Genomic DNA, 6,747 nt, shown 5'->3' on the forward strand with positions numbered 1-6,747 from the left:
ATCCCGTGCTGATCCTGCTGCCATGCAAACACCACGGGAGCTGAGCCAGTTTACTTTTCCTGCCTCACGGCATGCTCTCCCCACCCCTGTGCCTCCCTCCCTGGTCTCCCCTTCTGACGTCACAGTCCTCTCCCCATACACTGGTGTCTTGATGTAAATACCCACAGTATATTCTTCAGAATACAATGACTGTTTCTTTGCTTTTACAAAATTGCCTCCCTGGTCTCCCCTTCTGACATCATGTTCTTCTCTCCTGCCAACCATTGCAGCCCGCCCTTCCCAACATGTCCCCCCCAGCACATTTCCCACTCATGGCAGTGGCCCACTGACATTCCTTCTCAGTTAATGCGGAGTGTGGGATAGAAATTTCCCCATTACCCTCTTTGTGCATACTATCTGCTCAAGAGGCTGTGCTTGGGAACCATGCTCATGTGGAAGAAATGTGAGTATTTCATCCCAGTCTTAACTCAGTTCTTACATGGAAATGCACAGCTGTGTGAAGGGAGGAGCCAGGATAACACTGACCTGGAATTTATGTTCCCAGTTGTGCCCTGGAGTAATTATGCCATGTAGAAAATGCCCAAAAGAGCATTGTGAAGGACCTTTCCTCCTCCCTTGGCTTTTACACACAGAAACCCAGCCAAGAATGATGTGGTAGCAGAACAATGCTCAGTAAAAAGATCTATTTCTTGAACCTGGAGGTGCTCTTTTGTTTGTTTTGTTTTGGGGTTTTTACACCCCTGTGCATTTTTCAAAAAGATTTCACATTTTTCTGCTTACCTGGAGAATTTTTCAGGTTGTAGAAAGATTAAAGCCTGTTCATAGCTTCCGTCATTTGATTTCAGTATCCTCAAATTGGGCTGACTTTGCTATAAGAATATACAAGCATAGGACCTGTGAGGACTCATGGGAGGGTGTAGGAAAATCTGATTAACCCATCTTTGGGCGAATCCCCACTTGAAATTGCAAGCGGATCCAAACCTGTTCCTTGTGAATCCGTGTTCTCCTCATCGCAGTTTCTCCCTCCCCACCACAGCAAGCACACAGCAGACACTCCCGGGTGCAGGCATCATTGCAATCCCCACAGCCATGTGATCGTGCTTCATTGCCCTAATCTGATTGGTCGGTGTTCAGTTGGGCGGGACCTCTTAGCCACTTCAGAAACACTACCCATTTTTACCCATTAAAAAACCTGTGCGAACGCTGAAGTGCAACCACTATGAATACTTGTCATTTACAGTAAAGCAACTATTTTCTGAAAGTTTTACGGTTAAATCGGTTACCAGGCAACCGTTTACTTGCATTGCACATGCTCAGAAACGTGATCGTTCCATCAACCCGGAAGTAGACTGTGCAAGGGTCAAATCAATCTGATTGGCTGTGCGAAATGCACATCACGCTCTGGGGCGGGGAACAACTCCAGGTTCCAAACCTTGTTCCTCCCCTCGGAACAGCCGTAAACTGTGATAATGGGGCCTGAACCACTTGCATCCAGGTTCTGCCAGAATGTGGATTAACAGGGCGAACGAGCGTCAGAAACAGTTGCTGCCACAGAAGTCATGGGGAGGACGTCGATGAAACCGTGTTAGTAAGTGGCCCGAAACCGTGCTAAGGAGGCAGTGGGAATTCGCCCTTTCTCTCTCTGTTTTTTCTTTCCTACTCTACCCAGTGGTGTAGCATCCACAGGTTGAGGGGGCGCAACACCCCAGGTGCACGTCGGGACAGGGGCGTGGCCGGGGCAGGGCATTCAGGGCTGCAGGGGCACAGGGTGTGCACATGCCCTGGGCGCAGTTCCCTCTCACTCTGCCCCTGACTTTACCTTTGTTTGCAAGCTCCTGTTTTTTCTTATCTACCGCCCACTACTTATTAGAATGAGTAGTGAACATTCTGGAAGATAAGGATAGAATTCAGCATGAACACATTAGAAAAGTTGGTAGATGTGAACAAGATGCAATTCAACAAGGAAAAGTGAGTTATGAATCTGGGTAACAAAAATGAGAACCACACATGCTGGATAGAGGATACCTTCAAGGTAACACTGTGTATAAACGCGATCAAGGAGTGGATTATAAACTGAATATGAGGCATAATATCCAAATCACAAGATGTCATAGTCCTGCTGTATACTTCATTGGTGAGACCATGCATGGAATACTATGCACTGTCCTGGAGGCCTAACTTTAAAAAGGAAATGGACAAAATGGAGCAGGTGCAGAGGAGAGCAACAAGGATGATCAGGGACCTGGAGACCATGCCCTACAAGAAGGGCTGAGGAATTTGAGAATGCATAATCTGGAGAAGAAAAGGTTGAGTGGGGACATGATTGCTTTCTTTATGTGTTTGAAAGACAATCACTTAGAAGAGGACAGGCAACTATTCCTGTTGACAGCAAAGTGTAGGACTTGCAATAATGGGTATAAATTGCAGATGAAAAGTTGGATCTTAGAAAGCTGGATCTTAGAAAGATTTTTTTTCCAGTAAGAATACCGGTAGTTCAGCAGTGGAATCGACTGCCTACAATAGCTGCCTACAAAGGAGCTCTCCCTCACAGTCTTCAAGGAGCAGCTGGAAAATCACTTGTCAGGGATGCTCTTGGCTGATCCTGCATTGAGAAGGGGGTTGGAGTAGATGTATAGCCCTTTCTAACTTGACAATTCTATTATTTTATATCTGCATTTTTTGTGTTTCCTCTAGGTAGCCTCTGCCCCACTCATTAATTTTTTTGTGTTTTCCCATCTACAAATTCTCCCCTTTTTCATCTTTTCTGCTTATCCTTGCTGAAGCTTCATCTTCTTTTCATCTTACCTTTCATTTCTGTTCTCTGCTTGCTTGGTTGCCTCTCCAGTAGGCTGTCTGCTGTCTCAGCTCTCTGGTTTTGTGCTCACCCCATCATCTGCTGTTTGCTTCCCCCTGTATTGTCAGCTGTCTGCTTGCCTTCCTCCATCCCCCATGTCAGCTCTGTATTTGTCTTCCCCCAAATAGTTGGCTCTCTGCTTGCTTCCACCCCCCACCCCCCCATTTTTGGCTTCTGCTCACCTTCCTTTCCATCATCAACTTTTTGCTTGCCTTCTCTTCTTCATTGTCAGTGCTCTGCTCACCTTTCCCCAAATTGTTGGCTCTCTGCTAACCATCCCCCACATCATGGTCTCCCAGCTCTCTGCTCACCTTCCCCTCAGTCATTAGCTCTTGGCTCATCTTTTTCCCTACCAAGATCAGTGCTCTGCTTTGCCTCCCCCATATGGTTGGTGCTCTGTAGTTGTGGCATTCACACACACATACACACACCGCCGCCACCCTTGCGTCTCATCCTCAGCAGGATTTTGTCCACTTTCCCCAATTTATTGGCACAGTGCTCACTTGCCCCCACCATCCTCAGTGCAATGCCTGTTTTCCCAGTATGCCACCTGATCTCCAGCCCACAGCACCACCACAGGGATGGCTGCAGCCCAGAGTGGGTTGTGTTGTCTGTGTTTATACCCAAAAATATTTGGGGGGGGGGATTTGAATTCTCCAATATATTAAAGGTTTTCAGATTTTTCTGTAAATCCTTGAAGCAACATCTCCCAAGTTCTCAGGGAAATCTGTGTAGTGCCATATGGCCCCAGTGCTCAAATTTAGATATCCACGGATGGGAGCCAGACTTGGCTATTAGATAGCTAGATAGATAGACAGAGAGACAGATAAATGTTGATGATATTGACAGTGGTGGTATAAAATGTCATAATATGGTATCAGAATGATGCAAAAGGAACAAAAAATGTGTCCAATGATGACAACATATGAAGCCAAAAAACCCAAACAGGAATGGCTTAGCTCATCTCTAATTCAAATCTGGAACTTTCTGTCAATGTGTGCTAAGTGTCTGGGGGCCTCTTTGGGTTTCTGAGTCTTCCTTCATTCCTTTGTACTCCCTTTGCTTGTAACAGTTGATAACAAAAACATCTCTGGCCTTCTCCACGAAGGGAGAAGATCCCCAAAACTGAAACTGTTACATCCCCAAAAATTGAAACAAACTCCATGTAGAGAACAGAGGTTTATTCATGATCCAGAGGACAGCCTGGAAAAGCCGAGAATGGCTTTTCCTGGGCAGTAGACAGTAATATGTTTTCATATTCCCCCCGCCCCCCCCCCCCCATGTGAACAGCACTGAGCAAATATGCAGACAGTAAGATAGCACAAACTGAAACCACTGAGCCTGGCCTTGGCCAGCACCTGACCAGAGAGAGTGAAGAAAGACATCCCATCCTCCATCCACAGAAGGCAAGAAGCAGCCCCAAAAGCAATCCAACTACTAGGCATCCTGACAAGTAATGGCTCCATATCTTTCCCTGACTCCAGGAAAGGACTTTTGCTTTCCTCTCAGTTTTCCTGCTTTTCCTTTACATAGTTGGGGGCAGGGGAAGGAGTGGACATCAGAGGGCCTTTCCCCACTCTCTTGGATCCCCCCTATGCCAAGCGCTGCTCTCAGTGCGCGGCATCCCAGCCGTGCGCCCGGGCGTCCCCACAACACAGCAGAGCGCGGGGTCATCAAAAGGCACCCTTAAGAAGAGCACCTGGGATGCCGCGCGCTGAGGGGGCGCGGCAGCGGCGGCGGCGGCGGCGCGGCGGTGCTGTCGCCGCCCCTGTTGTGGGGAGTGCCGGGGGACCCCGCGCTACCCTCCTCAAGTAGCGCGGGGCTTAAGGTAAGTGGGGAAAGACCCAGATATAATAAAGCTATATGCATTTGGGAGGTGCTTTAGAACTGGCTTTGGAAAAGCAAGGGGTTCATTGTTCATTTCAATAAAGGCTACTGCGTGATAAATCCCAGTGTCTGACATTGAATGAATCCTAGACCTGACACTTTCCTGATCATACCATTAGTATAAACAGAGGGCATTGAATTCAGAGACGCCATGTGCTGGTGCTTGCACAAGCATTTGTGAAACAGCACTAATATCTATTTTCCTTCAATTCACCATACTTTGGATTGAGCCTGTCACTCCCCTCTTGCAATTTCACACTTACTAAAGTTCTGAGGAAGATTTATGGTTGTGGTACATCATCTTTAATTCTTACCTTTTCCTCCCTCTGTTGCTTTAAAAACTGTACCAAACAATCATGTTCACTGAGGTATTTCGTGTGGGATTTCCCTCCCCCCATCCATGATACCTTCCATCAACACAAAAGGTTGTTGTTGTTGTGGATCTTCCTGTACTTGCAAAGACTGTCGATTTTTGCTTTAGGGCACACTGTGGTTTGCCTTTCTCATCTCAACTGACACACTTTTGAAAACAGTACAGCCCTAAGAGCTAACCACCTGCTATCAATCTAAAATGCCAACAAGTCAGGTAATCTGCTTTCTTTAGCACTGAAGCAAGAGCCCAAGAAGCTCACATTGTGATAAAAGTTCATAGATTCAATGAAGAGTTTTACGGACTTTCTGTGTATTTAAAATGTCAGTGTATTCCATTTACTGGAACACCTACATATTTGTTACACAGCTAAAATGTCCTGAAGCAATTTTATTGTGCTCTTAATCTTGTCAACACATGTTCAGGTAATTTCTTTGGCAAAAAAATCTATTGTCTCATTGCCTAACTAGTACATTTTTTAACATTATTAAACCAAAATGCTGCCAGCTCACAATATTAGTAGAATATACCATTTTTACAGCTCATTCATTCCATGAATAGTATCCATTCCAGAATTTAAAAACTGAGCTTTAAAAAAAAGTCAGTGGCATTATTGCAGCTTACGTTATGGCCCAATCCAGGCAAAAATATCTATGGTTCAGTCAATGTGATCAGTAATTTCTAACTAAATTTATTTTTAGAATTAAAATGAGATTATTAAGTGACTGTGGGTTTTCTGGGTTGTACAGTCGTGTTCCAGTAGCATTTTCTCCTGACATTTTGCCTGCATCTGTGGCTGGCATTGTCAGAGGCAGCCACAGATGCAGGCAAAATGTCAGGGGAAAATGCTACTGGAACACAGACATGATTTAAAAACTGAATAAAATGTTTCAAAAATTATATTAAGAGCGCCTTGCAATACAGAGAAAAGGCGCCTGTGAATTACCACGAGGCGGAGTTGCTGATCGGGGTGGGGGATTGGAACGAGCCCAGCTGGCACTGCCCAGACAAGGGCGGAAATGGAAAGGGAGCCACTATGGGAAGGAGCAGCGCTACCGGATGAAAGGAGGAGCGAGCCGAGGCTTTAAAGGGACTTGCCCTCCTTTGTGCAAGCCATGTGCTTGCCGGCCGACGATTTGCCCACCCACCTCACCCTGCTTTTATATGTTAATGCATGCTTTTCTGTCATAGCCTAGTTCGCGGTGGTTTGGCGCATGGGTATTGATCTGGAAGGGCAAGGGGAAGGGGGCTAGGGAGCCGCGCCTTCCCCTTGGGAACAGCAACAGTGACAAGAGGCGACCGCCCTGTCGAACCGGGCTGAAAGGGGGAACATCTCTGGCCAGGAGCGGCCGCCCGGCAGAGCCCCACAGTAGATCGAAGCTCGGGACTGGGCACCCGCCCTGCCGAGCTGTAGCACGTACCCGCATGACCAGATCCCGACCCATGCTTAGCCTCACGCTTCTGCTCAATAAAATGGCTATGGCCAATTTATTACCCCAGCAACGGTGTGATGTGTATTATTATAGAGGGGCCTCGCACAAGAAGTGATCCACCCTCGGGCAGCAAACCTAGCAGTCAACTCTAAGACTTCTCCTGAGCCATTGTCCAGAAGGAAGAGGATTTTCTATTGGTCTGT

This window comes from Sphaerodactylus townsendi, linkage group LG06, assembly GCF_021028975.2.
Source record: "Sphaerodactylus townsendi isolate TG3544 linkage group LG06, MPM_Stown_v2.3, whole genome shotgun sequence".
Taxonomy (NCBI): Eukaryota; Metazoa; Chordata; class Lepidosauria; order Squamata; family Sphaerodactylidae; genus Sphaerodactylus; species Sphaerodactylus townsendi.